This window comes from Triticum dicoccoides, chromosome 4B, assembly GCF_002162155.2.
Source record: "Triticum dicoccoides isolate Atlit2015 ecotype Zavitan chromosome 4B, WEW_v2.0, whole genome shotgun sequence".
Lineage (NCBI taxonomy): Eukaryota > Viridiplantae > Streptophyta > Magnoliopsida > Poales > Poaceae > Triticum > Triticum dicoccoides.
Genome location: NC_041387.1, coordinates 240511221 through 240530451, shown reverse-complemented (window position 1 = coordinate 240530451; position 19231 = coordinate 240511221). Strand labels below are relative to the sequence as shown.

At 42.7% G+C, this 19231-nt stretch overlaps 1 pseudogene; it reads right to left on the bottom strand.

Moving 5' to 3' along the window:
• Positions 1-1257: 1257 nt before the first annotated feature.
• LOC119294421 lies at positions 1258-4565 on the bottom strand (annotated as a pseudogene).
• Between the last annotated feature and the right edge of the window lie 14666 nt (positions 4566-19231).

Here is a 19231-nt window from a genome sequence, read left to right as displayed (position 1 = left end):
GGGCGTGGCGACAGGGACGACCGAGGCGGTGACGAGGGCCGGCGACGGCCGGGGCGGCGACGGCGTCGATCGGGGCAGGCGGCGCGTGTCGTCGACAGAGAGAAGAAACAGAGAGGGGAACTAATTTTTTTCAAGTGTTGTATATATAGGATGGACCTTAGTACCGGTTGGAGACACCAACCGGTACTAAAGGTCTGTTTTGGTCAGACCAAGCGGCGGGAAGCACCCCCCCTTTAGTACCGGGTCGTAGCACCAACCGGTACTAAAGACCCCGTCTTTAGTACCGGTTGCAGCCACCACCCGGTACTAAAGCGGGTGCGCTGGCGCAGTGCGGTGCGGCAAGTTTAGTCCCACCTTGCTAGTCGAGGGGCTACCGCACTGGTTTATAAGCCCCAGTGCGGTAGCTCTCTCGAGCTCCTCTCCCAAGCAGGCCTACTGGGCCTATCTGTTCTGTGCTGCCCTGTGGGCCTACTGGGCCTTTGCGGGCTTGCATCCTGGCCCAACAAAAGGTTGTGTTTCTAGTCATATGCAGGCCGCTTTGGCCCAGTAGGCGGGCTTTTTTATTTTCTTAATTTTTTTGCTTTATTTATTTTTGTTTTATTTATTTTTGAGTTGTTTTTTGCTGTATTTAGAGTTTCTTTGTGAATATTTTTTGTTTTAGGTACAAAAAATTACAAACTTTCTGTTAGTGCCGGCAGTTTTCAAATTTGAATAGTTTAAATTTTGAATTGTTTGAAATTTGTGTGAATCACTAGTTTGTGAATAACTTAACTTTGAAAAAAGATTTTTCAGTGATTCTTTTTTCTTATGTTTAATATTAGTGTGTTTTATCATTATATTCAATTTTGTAATGCTTAGGTTATTTAAAAAATGAAATGCCTTTGTAACAGATGAGTTTTCGTCCGAAACCTTGATACTTCGAAAGAGATTGTCCATTTTGTACACGAAGTGCATCCAGTTTTTGCCGTAAGCCTCTCTACTTTTTTGCACATGCTATGTGGGTGAAATTATGATACCATGCCAACTTTCAACCTTTTCTGAGTTCATTTGAATTTCTTTTCAATTTTAGGGTCATTTAGCTGAAAAAATCAGTAAATGCATGAGAAAATTTGTTTGCACATAAAATTTCTTCGTGTTTCAAATGCCAAAACACATAACTACCCTAACTATTACAGAGATTCCCTCCTGGGTGTGAAACACAGAAGAAAGTGATGATAGTGAAGACGATCACATCCCAGATCTTTGGGTGTGAAACTTTTTCTTCGTGTGTGTCCCTTTGCGCCATAGCCATGGAAAATCTTCATCATTTAACTGGATGCTCGGGTCAATATTCACTGTGAATGGAGCAATTTCATCAAACTTTTCATAATCTTCTAACATGTCTGTCTTGTCATCCACTCCCATGATGTTTCTTTTCCCTAAAAGAACTATGTGGTGCTTTGGCTCGTCGTATGATCCATTCTCTTCCTTATCTTTTCTTTTTCTCGGCCTGGTAGACATGTCTTTCACATAAAAAACCTGCGCCACATCATTGGCTAGGACGAATGGTTCGTTTGCATATGCAAGATTATTGAGATCCACTGTTGTCATTCCGCACTGTGGGTCTTCCGTTAGCCCGCCTCGTGTCATATTGACCCATTTGCACCGAACCAAAGGGACCTTCAAACCACCTCCATAGTGAAGTTCCCATATGTCCTCTATGTAACCATAATATGTTTCCTTTCCCGTGTTGGTTGTTGCATCAAAGCGGACACCACTGTTTTGGTTGGTGCTCTTCTTATCTTGGGCGATCGTGTAAAATGTATTCCCATTTATCTGGTACCCTTTGAAAGTCATTATATTCGAAGATGGTAACTGGGACATCGTACAAGTCATTTTGAATATAGTCATCATTCATGGCATGTTTCTGCAACCAACCGGCGAAAGTCCTCCTTTGTTCACGTGTAATCCAGTCGTCAAACTTATCTAGGTGTTTGGAGTGTAGAAAATTCTTGTGTTCCTCCATATACGGAGCCACCAAGGTGGAATTCTGTAGAACTATGTAGTGTGCTTCAGTGAGAGAATGCCCGCCCATACATATTATTTGATGCCCTCCTAGCGTGCCTTTTCCATCCAGTCTGCCCTTATGGCGCGATTCAGGAACAACAATCGGCTTAAGGTCAGGAATAAAGTCAATACAAAACTCAATGACCTCCTCATTTTCATGGCCCTTCGAGATGCTTCCTTCTAGCCTAGCATGGTTATGAACATATTTCTTCAAGACTCCCATGAACCTCTCAAAGGGGAACATATTGTGTAGAAATACAGGACCCAAAACGTTAATCTCTTCGCAAAGGTGAACTAGGACGTGCGTCATGATGTTGAAGAAGGATGGTGGGAACACCAAATTGAAACTGACAAGACATTGCACCAAATCATTCTATAACCTTGCTATGATTTCTGGATCGATTACCTTCTGAGATATTGCATTGAGGAATGCACATAGCTTCACAATGGCTAATCGAACGTTTTCCGGTAGAAGCCCCCTCAATGCAACCAGAAGGAGTTGCGTCATAATCACGTGGCAGTCATGAGACTTTAGGTTCTGGAACTTTTTCTCTGCCATATTTATTATTCCCTTTATATTCGACGAGAAGCCAGACGGTACCTTCATGCTGAGAAGGCATTCAAAGAAGATCTCCTTCTCTTCTTTGGTAAGAGCGTAGCTGGCCTGACCCTGATGTATGTCGTCTTTTCCGTGCATACGTTGCTGGTCCTCCCGTGCCTCTGGTGTATCTTTTGTCTTCCCATACACGCCCAAAAAGCCAAGCAGGGTCACGCAAAGATTCTTCGTCATGTGCATCACATCGATTGCGGAGCTGACCTCTAGGTCTTTCCAATATGGCAGGTCCCAAAATATAGATTTCTTCTTCCACATGGGTGCGCGTTCGTCAGCGTCCTTCGGAACAGGTTGTCCGCCAGGACCCTTTCCAAAGATTAGCTTCAAATCCTTGACCATATCATGTACATCAGCACTAGTACGGTGGCGAGGCTTCGTCCGGTTATCCGCCTCACCTTTGAAATGCTTGCCTTTCTTTCTTACGGGATGCCTGCTCGTAAGAAATCGACGATGTCCCAGGTACACATTCTTCCTACAACTATCCAAATATATACTGTCGATATCATCCAAATAATGCGTGCATCCGCGGTATCCCTTGTTTGTCTGTCCTGAAAGGTTACTGAGAGCAGGCCAATCATTGATGGTCACGAACAACAATGCCTTTAGGTCAAATTCTTCCTGTCCGTGCTCATCCCACGCACGTACACCTGTTCCATTCCACAGTTGTGATAGTTCTTCAACTAATGGACTTAGGTACACATCAATGTTGTTGCCGGGTTGCTTAGGGCCTTGGATGAGCACTGGCATCATAATGAACTTCTGCTTCATGCACAACCAAGGAGGAAGGTTATACAAACATAGAGTCACAGGCCAGGTGCTATGGTTGCTGCTCTGATCCCCAAAAGGATTAATGCCATCTGCGCTTAGACCAAACCATACGTTCCTTGGGTCACCTGCAAACTCCTCCCAGTACTTTCTCTTGATTTTTCTCCACTGCGAACCGTCAGCGGGTACTCTCAACTTTCCATGTTTTTTACGGTCTTCTCCATGCCACCGCATCGCCTTCGCATGCTCTTTGTTTTGGAACAAACGTTTCAACTGTGGTATTATAGGAGCATACCACATCACCTTGGCAGGAATCTTCTTCCTGGGGCGCTCGATCTCGACATCACCAGGGTCATCGCGACTGATCTTATAACGCAATGCACTGCATACGGGCAAGCGTTCAAATCTTCGTACTCACCGCGGTAGAGGATGCAGTCATTAGGGCATGCATGTATCTTTTGCACCTCTAACCCTAGAGGGTAGACAACCTTCTTTGCTTCATACGTACTCTCAGGCAATTCATTGTCCTTTGGAAGCATATTCTTTATCATTACCAGCAACTTTCCAAATCCCTTGTCAGATACACCATTCTCTGCCTTCCATTGCAGCAATTCCAGTGTGGTGCCCAACTTTTTTTGTCAGCTTCGCAATTCGGGTACAACAATTTCTTGTGATCCTCTAACATGCGCTGCAACTTCTTCTTCTGCAAATCACTTGTGCAGTTTCTCTTTGCATCGGCAATGGCCCGACCTAGATCATCAGCGGGCTCATCTGATGCCTCTTCTTCAGCTTCTTCCCGCATTGTCGGCTCAGCTTCTTCCCCCATTGTTGTATCATCGTATTCAGGGAACCTATGGCCATGATAGCCATCGTCGTCCTCTTCTTCTTCATTATCTTCCATCATAACCCCTATTTCTCCGTGCTTGGTCCAAACATTATAGTGGGGCATGAAACCGGACTCAAATAGGTGGACGTGAATGGTTCTTGACGTAGAGTAATTGTGACCATTCTTACAGCCAGCACATGGACAAGGCATAAAACCATCCGCCCGCTTGTTTGCCTCAGCGGCAAGCAAAAAAGTATGCACACCATTAATGAACTCGGGAGAGCATCGGTCATCATACATCCATTGTCGACTCATCTTCATTACACAACACCGAATAGACCAAATTAATACAAGTTCATACATAAAGTTCATACATAAAGTTCATATACAACACTTAATTGAATGCAACATACAAATAACTCTCTAGCTATAGAATTTAAATGAAACAACAAATGCGATCAAGATCGCAACTAAGGTAACAATTGATCCAACATCATAATGATACCAAGCCACACTATCAATGGCATATTTTCTAATCTTTCTAATCTTCAAACTCATTTTCTCCATCTTGATCTTGTGATCATCAACGACATCGACAACATGCAACTCCAATTCCATCTTCTCCCCCTCAATTCTTTTCAATTTTTCTTTCAAATACTCGTTTTCTCTTTCAACTAAATTTAACCTCTCGACAATAGGGTCGGTTGGAATTTCCGGTTCACATACCTCCTAGATAAAAATATCTATGTCAACTTGATGAGCATAATTTGTCATAAACACGAAATGCAACAACTAGTTTTAAAAGAGAATATACCACATCCGAATCATAACAAGGACGAGGGCCGACGGGGACGGATATCAAAACCATGGCACTATGTATAACGAACAACGCACGGGTAAGATAATTATACGAGTAACTATATACCCAAATCACACAAACATCAATTTGGTAATGTAAAACATTCATGAACAAGAGCCTCACCACAAGGTGGTGCCAGCGACGGGACGGTGCAGGCAATTGACGGTGGTTACGATGGAGATTTAGAAGGCACTAAGTAAACCACACCTACATATGCAAAGTAAGTGTTATTTTTGACCTCAAATTGCATATAAATCAAACACTACCACATATAATTCCTCCCAAATTACTAAACTCACAAATTAATCACTATACAAAGCATTGCAAGAGCTAATCTAGCAATGAGAGATGAAAGGACAAAGTTGCTAACCTTTGTGATCATTTGAATGGATGGGGGCCTTCAAATCTTGACAAATTTTTGGCAAAATTTATGATGAGCTCGAGGAAGAGAGGGGAAGAACAGAGGAAGTGAGGGGAAAGGGGAAGAATAGAGCGAGCTCGGGTGGACGAAGGGTTTATGTACGACGACCTTTACTACCGGTTCGTGCCATGAACCGGTACTAAAGGTGCTAGAGGGGCCCCAAACTGACAACATCCTGCCACCACTCTCTTTAGTACCGGTTCGTGGCACAAACCGGTGCTAAAAGTTCGCCATGAACCGGTACTAATGAGAGCGGCCGGCTAGCCGTTGGAACCGACACTAATGGACACATTAGTGCCGGCTCAAAATCAAACCAGCACTAATGTGTCTCAAGATTTGCCCCTTTTTCTACTAGTGTCAGTAGCAATAGGGGACTGAGGAATTTGTTGAAGTGGAGTAAACATTGGAGAGTTGAGGTGCTGGCTTTCCCAAAACTCATCATTCAGCACGGGTGTGGTACAGCCAATGTCCACATCTTCATCTTCCATTTCTTCAACGTCGGCCTCTTCAGCAGTAAACTGAGGCATAGGCGCGGAGACAACTGGTGTTGAAGGGATTGTATCCACTTCAATTTCTTCATCCAACTGCTCTTACGAAGCAGCAGATGGAGTTTCTTCATCTGATTCACATGGAATCACATAATCTCCATCAAAAGGAACAAGGTCCTTTGATGGCATGAATGAGACAGGAACGACATCAATTGGGTTGTTAATTGAGCTAGTCAAGGGCTTCATCTTCTTCGGAGCTGAAGAATCTGATGAAGTTGATGCCTTCCTTTTCTTCACAGCCGCACGCTCTGCAGCCTTGGTCTTCTTCACATCTGATGCAGATGGAAGGATTGGAGTTGGCGTTGGTGCAGCAGGAGCAGAGGAATTTGGTTCATTTTCTTCAGGCACAACTGATGCAGTTGCCCTGGCTTCTTCATTTTCTTCAGGCGCAACACTAGTGGATGCCCTGGCAATTTCTTCGGTGGCTGGAATGCAGTCATCAGCCCTGGTACTTTCATTTTCTTCAGCAACATGATTGTCATCAGCGGTGCTGGCATGTTCTTCTGTAGGCTGTGCATATGCATCAGCGTGAGGATTTTCTTGTTGCGTTGGGGCTGCAACATTTGAAGTGAGTTTGTCAGTAATCTTCACAAATCTGACTTGGGCTCCAAGCCAGTCAGCATAGTAGCGATCAAATTCATCACTCAGTTGCTTGATCTCAGCTTGTAAGGCAACAAGTTGTTCAGGGGAAAGCTTCAGAACATTTTCCCTCAGAAAGCGCTCTTTCTTGTACTGTGTTTTCTTCACTCTTCTTCCTTCTTCATATTTCCATTTTTCTTCTTCAATGAAGGTAGTCAAAACATGACTTTGACTAGGAGTGAAGTTCATCTCCAGCAAAGGTGTGTTCGGGTGCTTGTGCCATAGATCAATGAAATCTAGGATCAACTTCGGATCCAGTAACATTGGCGCATTGCTGCCTTTGGCTCTAGCGGCCCTGGCCTGCCTATCGCTTATGATTTAGGCAAGTTCTTCATCATCAGCCTCGTCATCATTAGATGGCACTTGAAAGGCGGCCTGCTTCCTGTGAGGACTTGGTCGAGGGCCTCGTCCAACAGTGGCCTTTTTCTTCAGCAATGAAGGGCCAGTTGAGGAATTTGGTGCAGCTGAGGAACTCGCAGAAGCTCCTGAGGCAATTGAGATGCCTGTAGTCCTTTGGCACATGGCGAGATGCACATGTGTAGAGGATTTAGTTGGAGCAGCTGAGGACTTTATCGGAGGAGCTGAGGACTTTGAAGGAGTAGGAGCAGTTTGAGGAATTGGCCGTGAGGGCTTTGAAGAATCTGGCCGTGAGGGCATTGCTGAGGAAGTTGGCTGTGAGGGCACTGAGGGTGAAGCACTTGGCTTGTGAGCAGGCTTCTTAGCCATGGCCTTCTTCTGCTTGCTTGCAGAGGCCTCAGCAGTGGTAGCAGCAGCTGCAGAGTCTTCATTGAATTTCCTCACTCCTTCTTTTGCCTATTTGGCCAGTTTAGCCTGGCGCTTTGCCCATTCATTAGGACAATCCTCACCGCGCTTGAGGCTGGTGGGATTTGCCAATTTGCCAGGCACCAAAGGAGGTCTTGGGCATGGAGGGTTGAGAGCGAATTTCTTCATATACTTGGGAGTAACATATCTGTACTCCCTCCATTCCCGTGCCCATCTTCTCTCTATCCTTTGAATGTGCACCTTGCGCTGATTTTTGTCCTCCTTGCCATATTTGGCCTCATCAGGAGTGCAATAATCCTTGTATATGTCATCAGGGATCTCGAAAGAAGTATTGACCTCAGGCCTCTTTCCACCCTTTTGTGGCTTCTTACCATCATCCATTTTCTTCAGCTGGGGAATTTGAACAATGGAATTCTCTGAAGATGTATGCAACTTTTCTTCGAGGAACGCTGCAAATGAGTTAAGTTGATGAGAACCTAGTGATTCAGCAGCAGACATGAGTACCTGTGAACAGAGTATAGTTGCGAGGAATTTGGAGAGGTCATATGCATTCTCAGAAGGTTTTTCAAAAAGAATAAGTTTGAGGAATTTGACCAGATGAGTCTTGAAGAATTTCACTAAGCGTTCTTTGTCTTAGGTTCCAGAGTTGTATAGATCGAAGATCCACACAATTGAGGAATCTTGAAGAAAATCATTGCTTAGAGAAACGAATCAAGAGCAGATGACATGTGAGGTGTTCAGTGTGTGAAGATTTGAAGAATAAACACCTTTGAAGATTTTTAAGAAAACATTTGAATCAAAGAGGGCAGTAAAAGTAGCTTTTAATTACCCTTGATGAAGAACATTACGAACTAGGAGGTGTAGATGTGAAGTTCGTCAGTTCAGATCTTCCACGGCCTAACTTGGCAGAGGAAGACAGCTACGGCGGCGGTGGAGTGAAGAAATCCGCAGCCGAGGCGAGTACGACGACGACGAGGTCGAGGCAGTGAAGCTCTTCCTCATCGACGACGATGAAGTAGCGGCGGCACTAGGGTTTGAGAAGCTCGAGCGGGAGTGAGAACGAGCAGAGTAAAAACAAAGTGAGGAAGGGGAGGGGGTATTTATAGTCGGAGTGAAAAACCGTATGCCCGAAGAAATTGGACGAACGTGCCCCTGACCCTTCTCATTCGGTTGACATGTGTCACCCACGTACTGAGAGCTGGCGATCGTGTAAGATCGTAGGTGAATAGATAAGTATTATCGTGGGATACGGAATGGTTTGAGCGGCAAAGCCGAAAACTTAGATAAGATAAGCTAAAAGTTCCGTTCGCAAACTCTTCAGCTATCAAGGACACAGTGAAGATTTTGAATGAGTTTCAAATAGAACGCACATGAAGAATTTGTGAAAAGATTGGGTTGAGTTTAGCATAGAAGGGGAAGGGTCCGATCACATTCACTTAGCAGAAAAAACAGCTTGAAGAATTAGCAATAAGTGAATACTGTAGAGGACATAAACTTATATATATATAGCCAATGAAGAAAAACAACGGAGATAGTGAAGACAATGCAAATTTGAAGAATTTGAACAACTGAGGAATTTCAAAACTGAGCAAAAACTCAAATTGAAGATTTTCAACTTTTGGTGGTGGCGTGACCCACCGTATAAGAATGATGATTTCAGACACCGCGTACAATTGTCGTAGGGCTCTGAGAATCAGATTCTTCATTAATTTCTTCACACTTAGAGTGTTAGTCTTCATTGATTGAAGAAAAATGTTTCTTCGCGTGTTGCACATCTAAGTCATCAATTTTGCATAAGTGTTAGGATGAGTGTCTTTTTCAAAGAACATTCGAAGATTCTAGGATATTTAGCTCACACCTCAACTTGCTAAATCTCTTCTCATCCAAGGGCTTTGTGAAGATATCGTCTAGCTGTTCTTCAGCCCGTACATGATCAATAGAGATGTCGCCCTTACACACATGATCACGAAGAAAATGATGATGAATCAGGATGTGCTTTGTCTTCGAGTACTGAACTGGGTTGTGAGCAATCTTGATTGCACTCTCATTATCACAGTAGAGAGGCACATTCTTCATGTTGAGGCCGTAGTCCTCGAGAGTTTGCTTCATCCACAGCAATTGAGCACAGCAAGAACCAGCAGCAATGTACTCAGCTTCTGCTGTAGATAGTGATACGCAGTTCTGTTTCTTCGAGGACAAACAGACCAAAGATCGTCCAAGGAAATGGCATGTGCCAGATGTTGACTTGCGGTCCACACGACCACCGGCATAGTCAGAGTCTGAATATCCAATGAGATCAAAAGCCGAGCCCTTGGGGTACCATAATCCAAGTGGTGGTGTGTGAGCTCGATATCGAAGAATATGCTTCACAGCCTTATGGTGTGATTCCTTCGGTGTAGCTTGAAATTGGGCACACATGCAAACATTAAGCATAATGTCTGGCCTAGATGCACATAAGTACAATAAAGAGCCAATCATGGAGCGGTATACCTTTTGATCGAAGTCGATACCATTTTCATCAGTGCATAGATGCCACTTGTGGGCATAGGAATTTTGACCCCTTTGCAATCTTGCATGTCGAATTTCCTCAATACATCTTTGAGGTATTTCTCCTGAGATATGAATATGCCATTGCGCTATTGACGAATTTGAAGACCTAAAAAGAATTTCAATTCTCCCATCATAGACATTTGATATTCTTCACTCATCATATAGGCAAATTCATCATTGTAACGTTGGTCAGTACAGCCAAAAATGATATCATCAACATAAATTTGGCACACAAACAATTCACCATCATCAGATTTAGTGAAAAGAGTTGGGTCGAGTGAACCGGGTTTGAAGCCTTTCTTCATGAGGAATTCCTTCAAAGTATCATACCACGCCCGAGGGGCCTGCTTGAGGCCATACAGGGCCTTACTGAGTCTGAAGACTTTGTTAAGATGCTTTGGATCTTCAAAACCTGGGGGTTGAGCAACATATACTTCTTCCTCAAGCTTACCATTGAGGAATGCATTTTTCACATCCATTTGTTGTAATATGATATCATGATGGTTAGCATAAGCAAGTAATATGCGAATAGCCTCAAGTCTAGCAACAGGTGCAAAAGTTTCATCGAAATCAATTCCTTCAACCTATGTGTAGCCTTGAGCTACAAGCCGTGCCTTATTCCTCACCACAAGGCCATTTTCATCTTGCTTGTTGGGGTAGATCCACTTTGTGCCAATGATATTGTGCTTGCAAGGATCTCGACGTTTGACCAGTTCCCAGACGTTGTTTAGCTCGAACTGATGTAATTCTTCTTGCATAGCTTGAATCCACTCAGGCTCCAGAAATGCTTCATCTACATTAGTGGCTCTGTGATAGAGACAAAAGCAAAGTGCCCACAAAATTTAGACAAATGTGAAGCTTTTGAACGTGTGAGAGGACTCGATGCTTCAATGTCATCGATGATTCTCTCAATTTGCACTTTGTTTGCAATGCGAGGATGAGCGGGTTGTCGTCGAGGAATTTGATCCGCATTTTCTTCAGGACCATTTTCCTCAGCACCATTTTCTTCAGGTGTACCATCTCGACGTTCTAGAATGAATTCTTCAGCAGATTCTTTGGTAGGAATGACATCCTCAGTAGCCTTGAACTTGATAGATTCCTCGGGTGCTGGTTCATCTATCACAGAAGGTAGGTGCTCTCTTTGTGAGCCATTAGTTTCATTGAACTGTACATCTACAGTTTAAACAACTTTGTGAAGAATGTTGTTGAAGACTCTGTAGGTGTGCGAGTCCTTTCCGTAACCAAGCATAAAACCCTCATGTGCTTTCGGTGCGAATTTAGAATTGTGATGAGGATCTCTAATCCAACATTTAGCACCGAAGACTTTGAAGTAACTCACATTGGGCTTTTTGTCAGTGAGGAGTTCATAAGCAGTCTTCTTGAAGAATTTGTGAAGATATACTTTGTTGATGATGTGGCACATAGTATCAATTGCCTCAATCCAGAAACGACGAGGCGTCTTGTATTCATCAAGCATAGTGCGAGCCATCTCAACAAGAGTTCTGTTCTTGCGCTCCACGACGCCATTCTGCTGAGGAGTATAAGGAGCAGATAACTCATGAGTAATACCAAGTTCATCAAGATAGTCATCAAGACCGGAATTCTTGAACTCAGTCCCATTGTCACTTCTGATGTGCTTGATCTTCACACCAACGTTGGTTGAAGCCCTCGAGGAAAATCGTTTGAAGACTTCCTACACCTCATGTTTGTAAGTGACAATGTGCACCCATGTGTAACGAGAATAATCATCAACAATAACAAAGCCATATAGAGAAGCATCATTTCTAACTGTAGAATAATGATTAGGACCAAAGAGATCCATGTGAAGCAATTCAAATGGTCGAGTGGTAGTCAAGATAGTCTTCGCTGGATGTTTGGCCTTGGTCATCTTTCCAGCTTCACAGGCTCCGCACAAGTGATTCTTAAGTAATTTGACATTCTCGATACCAATGACATGCTTCTTCTTCGCAAGCGTGTGCAGACTCCTCATCCCTAGCATGACCAAGTCGTCGATGCCATAGCCAGCCTTCTGAAGCTTTTGCATGTAGGCATACGGCCGGTTGTGGTCCTGTAGAGAAATCAACAATATACAAATCTCCTCTCCTAAAGCCTTCGAAGACTTTGGAATTGTCAGCTTCCATGATCACAACACAACGATATTTGCCAAAGACAACAACCATATCAAGATCACAAAGAATTGAGACAGACATGAGGTTGTATCCTAAGGACTCGACAAGCATGACTTTGTCCATGTGTTGATCCTTTGAGATCGCAACCTTACCTAGACCCAATACCTGACTTTTTCCTTTGTCAGCGAAGATGATATGCTTCAGATGTGATGGTGATAAGGGAGCATCCATCAATAGATTCTTGTCACCAGTCATGTGATTTGTACATCCACTATCGAGGACCCACTCATTGGCTTTGGGTTGATCATCCTGCAGATGAATTAGTGCACCTTACGAACTCATATACTTCATCAGTGAACAATATGACATCAATATCATCAGATCAATTTCATCAAGCAATCAAAAGGATAAAACAATATGAGGACGTGAGAAATGAAAGTTCATTTCTTCATGATTAGCCTGCATCCTTTCAGGCATTCTTCAGGTCTCCAGCAAATTCTTCAGACATTTTTAAGCACGTCTGGAGACCTGACCCTGCATAAGAGATTAGTTCTTTTTCTTCACCACCCACATCTGAAGGGGTGGCAAAGAATTCATCACTCTGCGAGCTCCATACGAGAAAGGTGGCATAGAAGCCAGTCCACTTTGTTTCACATAAGAGGAGTTAGGATAGGCATATGAATAAGCAGAGAGATTCTTCGAGGACTTTTGAACATAATGGTTAGAAGAATAATGCTCGTACTCATAGCCTTTAGCTCTTCCCTGCGAAACAGAGGGGTTAGCACGATGATAATCATATGAGGATTTTGATCCTTTTGAGGAATTTGATCCACGTGAGGAATTTGGTCCGTATGAGGACTTGGATCCATATGAAGAATTTGATCTGGAGTTCCTATTTTTCACAGGTGGAGTCATGAGGACATTCACCTGAAGACTTTCAAGGCACCTTTTGGGAACCCAGATTTTCTTCATAGGGGAACCGTTCCTCCAGTTAGTGCCAACATATCTAGCAAATACTTCACCACTCTGATTTTTGAACAGTTTATAGTTGGAGTCAAATGACTCATTAGAAGAATGAGGAGATTCACATGTAAAGCCAGATAAATTGGATGGATCAACTAGAGGTCCCTTTGCAGCAACTCATGAGGTTTTGGGGTACTCAGGCTTCCAATATGTTCCATCAGCATTGAGTTTCCTCTCAAAGGCAATACCCTCTTTCCTAGGGTTCCTGTTGAGGATCTGCTTTTTAAGCACATCACAAAGAGTATGATGCCCTTCGAGGCTTTTGTACATGCCTGTCATGTACAATTCCTTCATCCCTACATCATCAGTGATACTAGCAATGTCCTCAGATGAGGAATTAGTGATAGCAGAGACAGATGAGGAATTTGTATCATTAGAAGCATTTGAACATTCAGGTGAAGAATTAGCAGATTCATGTTCAATGCACTTCAAACATGCAGGAACAAATTCTTCTTGAATCACGATCCTTCTGAAGATCTTCATAACTCACTCTTAGCTTCTCAAGATCTTGCTTCCTTTGAAGAAATTCATAAGAAAGCTTCTTGTGATCAGATAAGAGAGTGTTATGATGACCTTGAAGGTTGTCAAACCGAGACTGAAGTCTCTGAAGATTTCCAGTCAAGGTTTTAGTGTGATCCATTTCTTCACCCAACATATCATCACTTTTGTCTAGCATGTTTTGAACCTTTTCAAAAGCCTTTTGTTGTTTCACAGTAATTTTAGCAAGTTTAGAGTAGCTAGGCTTGAGGTTTTCATCAGATTCATCCTCACTAGATTCAGAGGAGGCGTATTTAGTTACCTTGGCACCCTTTGCCATGAAGCAATAGGTGGGAGTGTAGTCATCATTGCCTTCATCAGCCTTGTTGGTGATGCCATTTTGTTCAGAGTTGAAGATAGACTTGCTGACAAATGCAGTAGTGAGAGCTAGGCTCGCCACACCAGACTCGGACTTCTCAGATGCCTCCTCATCCTCATGTTCCTCAGATTCAGCCTCAGAGTCCATTTCCTTGCCAATGAATGCCCGAGCCTTCTTGGAGCTGCTCTTCTTGTGAGATGAAGACTTCGAGGATTTTGATGATGAAGACTTTGAAGATTTCTTCTTCTTCTTTGCGTCATCAGAACTGTAATCCTTGTATTTATTCTTCTTTGATTCCTTATCCCACGGAGGAAAATCTTGAATGTAGTGACCAGGTTTCTTGCATTTGTGGCATAGCCTCTTCTTGTAGTCACTGGATGAGGAATCATTGCTCCTTGAGGATTTTCCAAAGATACCACGTCTTGAGAACTTCTGAAATTTCTTCACGAGCAGTGCTAGTTCCTGGCTCAGTTCATCAAGATCACCAAGGCTGCTACCAGAGTCTTCATCTTCAGACTCAGATACTGCCTTGGCCTTCAAAGCACGTGATCTGCCATAGCTCGAACCATAGAGATCTCTCTTCTCAGCAAGCTGGAACTCATGGGTGTTTAGCCTCTCGAGGATATCAGCGGGATCAAGTGACTTGTAAATAGCACGTTCTTGAATCATCAGTGCCAGAGTATCAAATGAAGAGTCAAGCGATCTCAGCAATTTCTTCACCACCTCATGGTCAGTGATGTCAGTGGCACCAAGTGCTTGAAGCTCATTTGAGATGTCAGTGAAGCGATCGAAGGTTTGTTGAACATTTTCATTGTTGAGTCTTTTGAAGCGGTTGAAGAGATTGTGAAGAACGTCAACACGAGAGTCACGTTGAGTTGAGACTCCTTCATTCACTTTGGACAGCCTGTCCCAGATAAGCTTACCAGTTTCCAAAGCACTCACTCTTCCATACTGCCCTTTGCTCAGATGGCCACATATGATGTTCTTCGCTTGAGAATCGAGTTGCTTGAATCTCTTCACATCAGTAGCGTTCAGAGAAGGTGTGACTGAGGGAAATCCATTTTCCACAACATACCTGAGATCATTATCAATTTCCTCAAGATGCATTCGCATCTTATTCTTCCAGTAGGGGTATTCCGTTCCATCGAAGGTAGGACACCCAGCAGAGACCTTGATCATACCTGCGGTCGACATAACTAAAACTCCAGGCGGTTAAACCAAAATCACACAGAACAAGGGAGTACCTTGCTCTGATACCAATTGAAAGTGCGTTATATCGACTAGAGGGGGGTGAATAGGCGATTTTTATGAATTCTTCACTGAGGAATTTGCTGGTGAGGAAATTCCTTCGCGAAGAACTACTTGCAGCGGAATAAGTACTCAAAGGTAAACATAACAGAACACAAGCATAGTCATCATGATGAAATGAAGACAAGCGCAGAGTACAGAAAGCGTAAACACCAGATAACACAGGATGAAGACGGACAGACTGAAGAAATTGAACTGAGGAAATTGAGAAAGTCTTCAGTCAAAGTCTTGAAACAGATATGAACAATCACACAACAACAGAAATGAGTAGATGAAAGAGTTGAGGAAATAGAACCAGTAAGCTTGGTGAAGACAATGATTTGGTAGACCAGTTCCAACTGCTGTCTTAGTTGTACGTCTGGTTGGAGCGGCCAGGTATTTAAACCTAAGGACACACAGTCCTCACCGTATTCTCCTTGAGCTAAGGTTACACAGACCTCGCCCAATCACTTGTGGTAAGTCTTCAGGTGACTTCCAAACCTTCACAGACTAGGTCACTCGGCGATCCACAATTCCTATTGGATGCTCTAGACCATGACGCCTAACCATCTGGAAGAAGCACAACCTTCAAAGGTAACAAGCGTCAGATCCACGCAGGATCAATCTCTTCAGTGATGCTCAATCACTTTGGGTTTGTAGGTGTGTTAGGTTTGGGTTTTCCTCACTTGATGATTTTCGCTCAAAGTCCTCGGAGGATGGGATGCTCTCAAATGACAAGTGTCAGTTTCTCTCGGAGCAGACAACCAGCTAGTGGTTGTAGGGGGCGTCTATTTATAGCCTAGGGAGCATCCTGACATGATAAGACATAAATGCCCTTCAATGATATGACCGTTAGGTGGGTAGATATTTTGGGACAGCTGGCGCATAGCACATCAACGGTCGGAATTTCGACTCTCAAATTCCTCAGGGCTATCATGTTCCTCACTGTGTAGGCAATCCGCACTCGCAAATTCCTAACTCCTCAGTCAGAACAAATTCCTCATTGACTAGAAGAACTTCGTCTCTGTCACTAAAGAATTGACTGAACTGTATGACATTTCCAATGGCTTCACTCGAGGATTTTGAGTTGAGCATCACATGGAAAATTTTCCTTAGTATTTCCTTGACCCCCTTTAACAGTACGGTGTTTCCTATGACTCAAGAAAGAGAAAATGAAACTACGAAAACAAAAGTCTTCACGCTTCATGTTCCTCGAATGAATTCCAAGTCTTCAAGGTCACACCAATTTCTTCACTTTCAAAGTCTTCAGAAAGTCTTCAGAAATCCAAAGTCTTCAGTTGAAGAACTTCATTTTTAGGGGTCGACTTTCTTTGTAAATATCAGACTCCTCATAGACTTATAGACTTGTGTACACTCACAAACGCAATAGTCCCTTAATGTATAAGTCTTCAATACACCAAAATCACTAAGGGGCACTAGATCCACTTACAAACAGATACACCATTCAACAACTTGATGCTCCCAATTCTGATGACAAAGCTATACAGTGGTTAAATGCACAAGAAAAAGATATTAGGTGATAGTCTTCTGAAAGACATTTTCATTCGGTTCCAAAAGCATGACACTGCAAACAAACTCTAGATGCCATCCAAAATGCTCATGAAGAATCCACCGCCGGAATGGATCCTCACACTCAAATGCTTCGTGCCATGTTTGCTGGTTTCAGAAATCTTCGCAAGGAAAGTTCTATGGAACTCACTGATCTGTTGAGAAATATTGTCGAAAGACTTCATCAATGAGGAGTAACAAATATCACCGATAGAGATGTAGTCAACAAGCTATCGAGTGCTCTTGATGTAACCTTAAATCGAATAGTAGCCGAAATCAAGTAAAGACCAGACTATGAAGAACTTCACTATGTCGAGGTCATGACGCTGTTATCTATTCATGAAGAAAAGATGGAACTTGGAAATGGAGATCAAGAATCTTCTTCGGAAAGTGAAGGGGAAATTCTTTCAAATTATGGCAACTCACAAGAGGAAGATGTCGAGAATCAACACACTATCACAAGGGGACTTGAAATGCTCACAGAAAGCCTAAGTGATCTCATAAGACAGAATCTGTGTCTCACAAATGACGACGAATTTGACTCGCCCGAATCTTCAAGAAAGTTACCTCCGAAAGAAATGAAGTGCTTCAAGTGCAAGCAATTCGTCACCTCATCGCAGATTGCCCTTGCTGGGATGGAAAAACCTAGCAATAGATGGAAATATCTTTACTGCAATGGATTCACTCAAATGGATCATCATACTAAGCTCTCGAAGAAAAATGAACCTTCTTCATCATCTTCGACGAGACTAGTCACTAACGTGCAAGCCAAAGCAACCATCAAATATAATATGAAGAAAATATCGCAACTGAATAGAGTATATGCTAAAATGAATATGAACTCTGAAGATGAGGCATCTGAATCAGAATCAGAAGATGAGGAGCTTCACAGAAGAATAGGCAGAAGCAATGCCTTCGTTGCCTATGAATCATCTGAGAAATCACTCGAATCGATCAAGTATCAGCAAAACACACAAAATCTATGACTGATTATTCTACTAAATACATTGCCTTTGCTAAACTGGTTAAGATTGCAAAATATCAACAAGATGAGCTTGAAAAACTTGAGAAGAATCTTAGGAAAACCGAAGGATTATTGGTCGAAGAGATGGAGAACAATCAAAAGTTGATCAAAGCACATGATGCTTTTTCTTCAACTGTTGATGATCTTTTCAACCGATATGATTTCCTTATAGTCGACTATGAGAGTTTATCAGATGGACTCCTTAACAACAATCAAGAACTCGAGTCACTGAAAGAGTCTCATGACGTGCTTGCAAAAGAAAAAGCTTCTCTCTCCGCCGAGCAATCTAAACGACTTCGTGATGATTTTGTGTCTCCTTGCTCTAAATGTCTAGAATGCTGCAATGTTGATTCATATGCTAAAACATCTAATGCTGACATCAAGAATATTGCAACAACTACGAATGGTAATTCTAACCCCTATTCCAAGGAATTTGTTGCTGTCTTTGATGAAAATTGCAGGTTAAAGAACTTGCTTGAGATATGAATGATAAAGAGCCTCAAAGGGCATCAAACTCTCTATGACGTGCTAAAAAAGGTCAATATTGCACACAAAAAACCTGAAAGGAAGGACTAGGTTTCAAAATGAAACTCAACGTTGATGGAACCTACTGGACTCTCGAGAAATATCCTAGAACGAGTTGGGTTCTTGCTAAATTAAAACTCTTGATCTGCAATTCTATCTGGATACGACTCTCTCATTTCTGTTGTTTCCGAGGAGTCTGATGACTCAAACTATAAATTCTTCAAACAGTAGAATGGTAAGGTTTTCACTCGGTATGTTGGGACTAACTGCAGGTCTGGCTCACCCAAGAAGCAAATCTAGGTGCAGAAGTGCATCACTGAAAATTTGTCTATCACTACTAACTTGAATATGGAGAGTAATTATCTTCGAGGAAATGATTGTCATTCGCAGATTGGCGCTGGAACTCCCTCGAATGGGTATCGGTCAAACCTTCCACAAAAGGAGTACATGTGCACCTCCTCGAATCATTATGCTCATGTCTCTAGAAATAATTTCAATGCATATTCATATGATTACTCTCAAAATGCATAGGCGAACTACAAAACTCTTCGAAGGAATGCTCCTGCTCAGACAAAACAAATGATATTCTCGCCACCCACGCAAGTGTGGGTTGCAAAAATGTCACACCCTGATTTTGATGCCACAACACTTGAGCTAATAAATCATGATAAAGTGTGGTTTGACCAAAAACTTTTGCATCAATTGGCTTTTATTTGGAGTTGGTTTTCTCTCTGTGTTTTTCAAGTGCTCTTTAAAGTCAACACAACT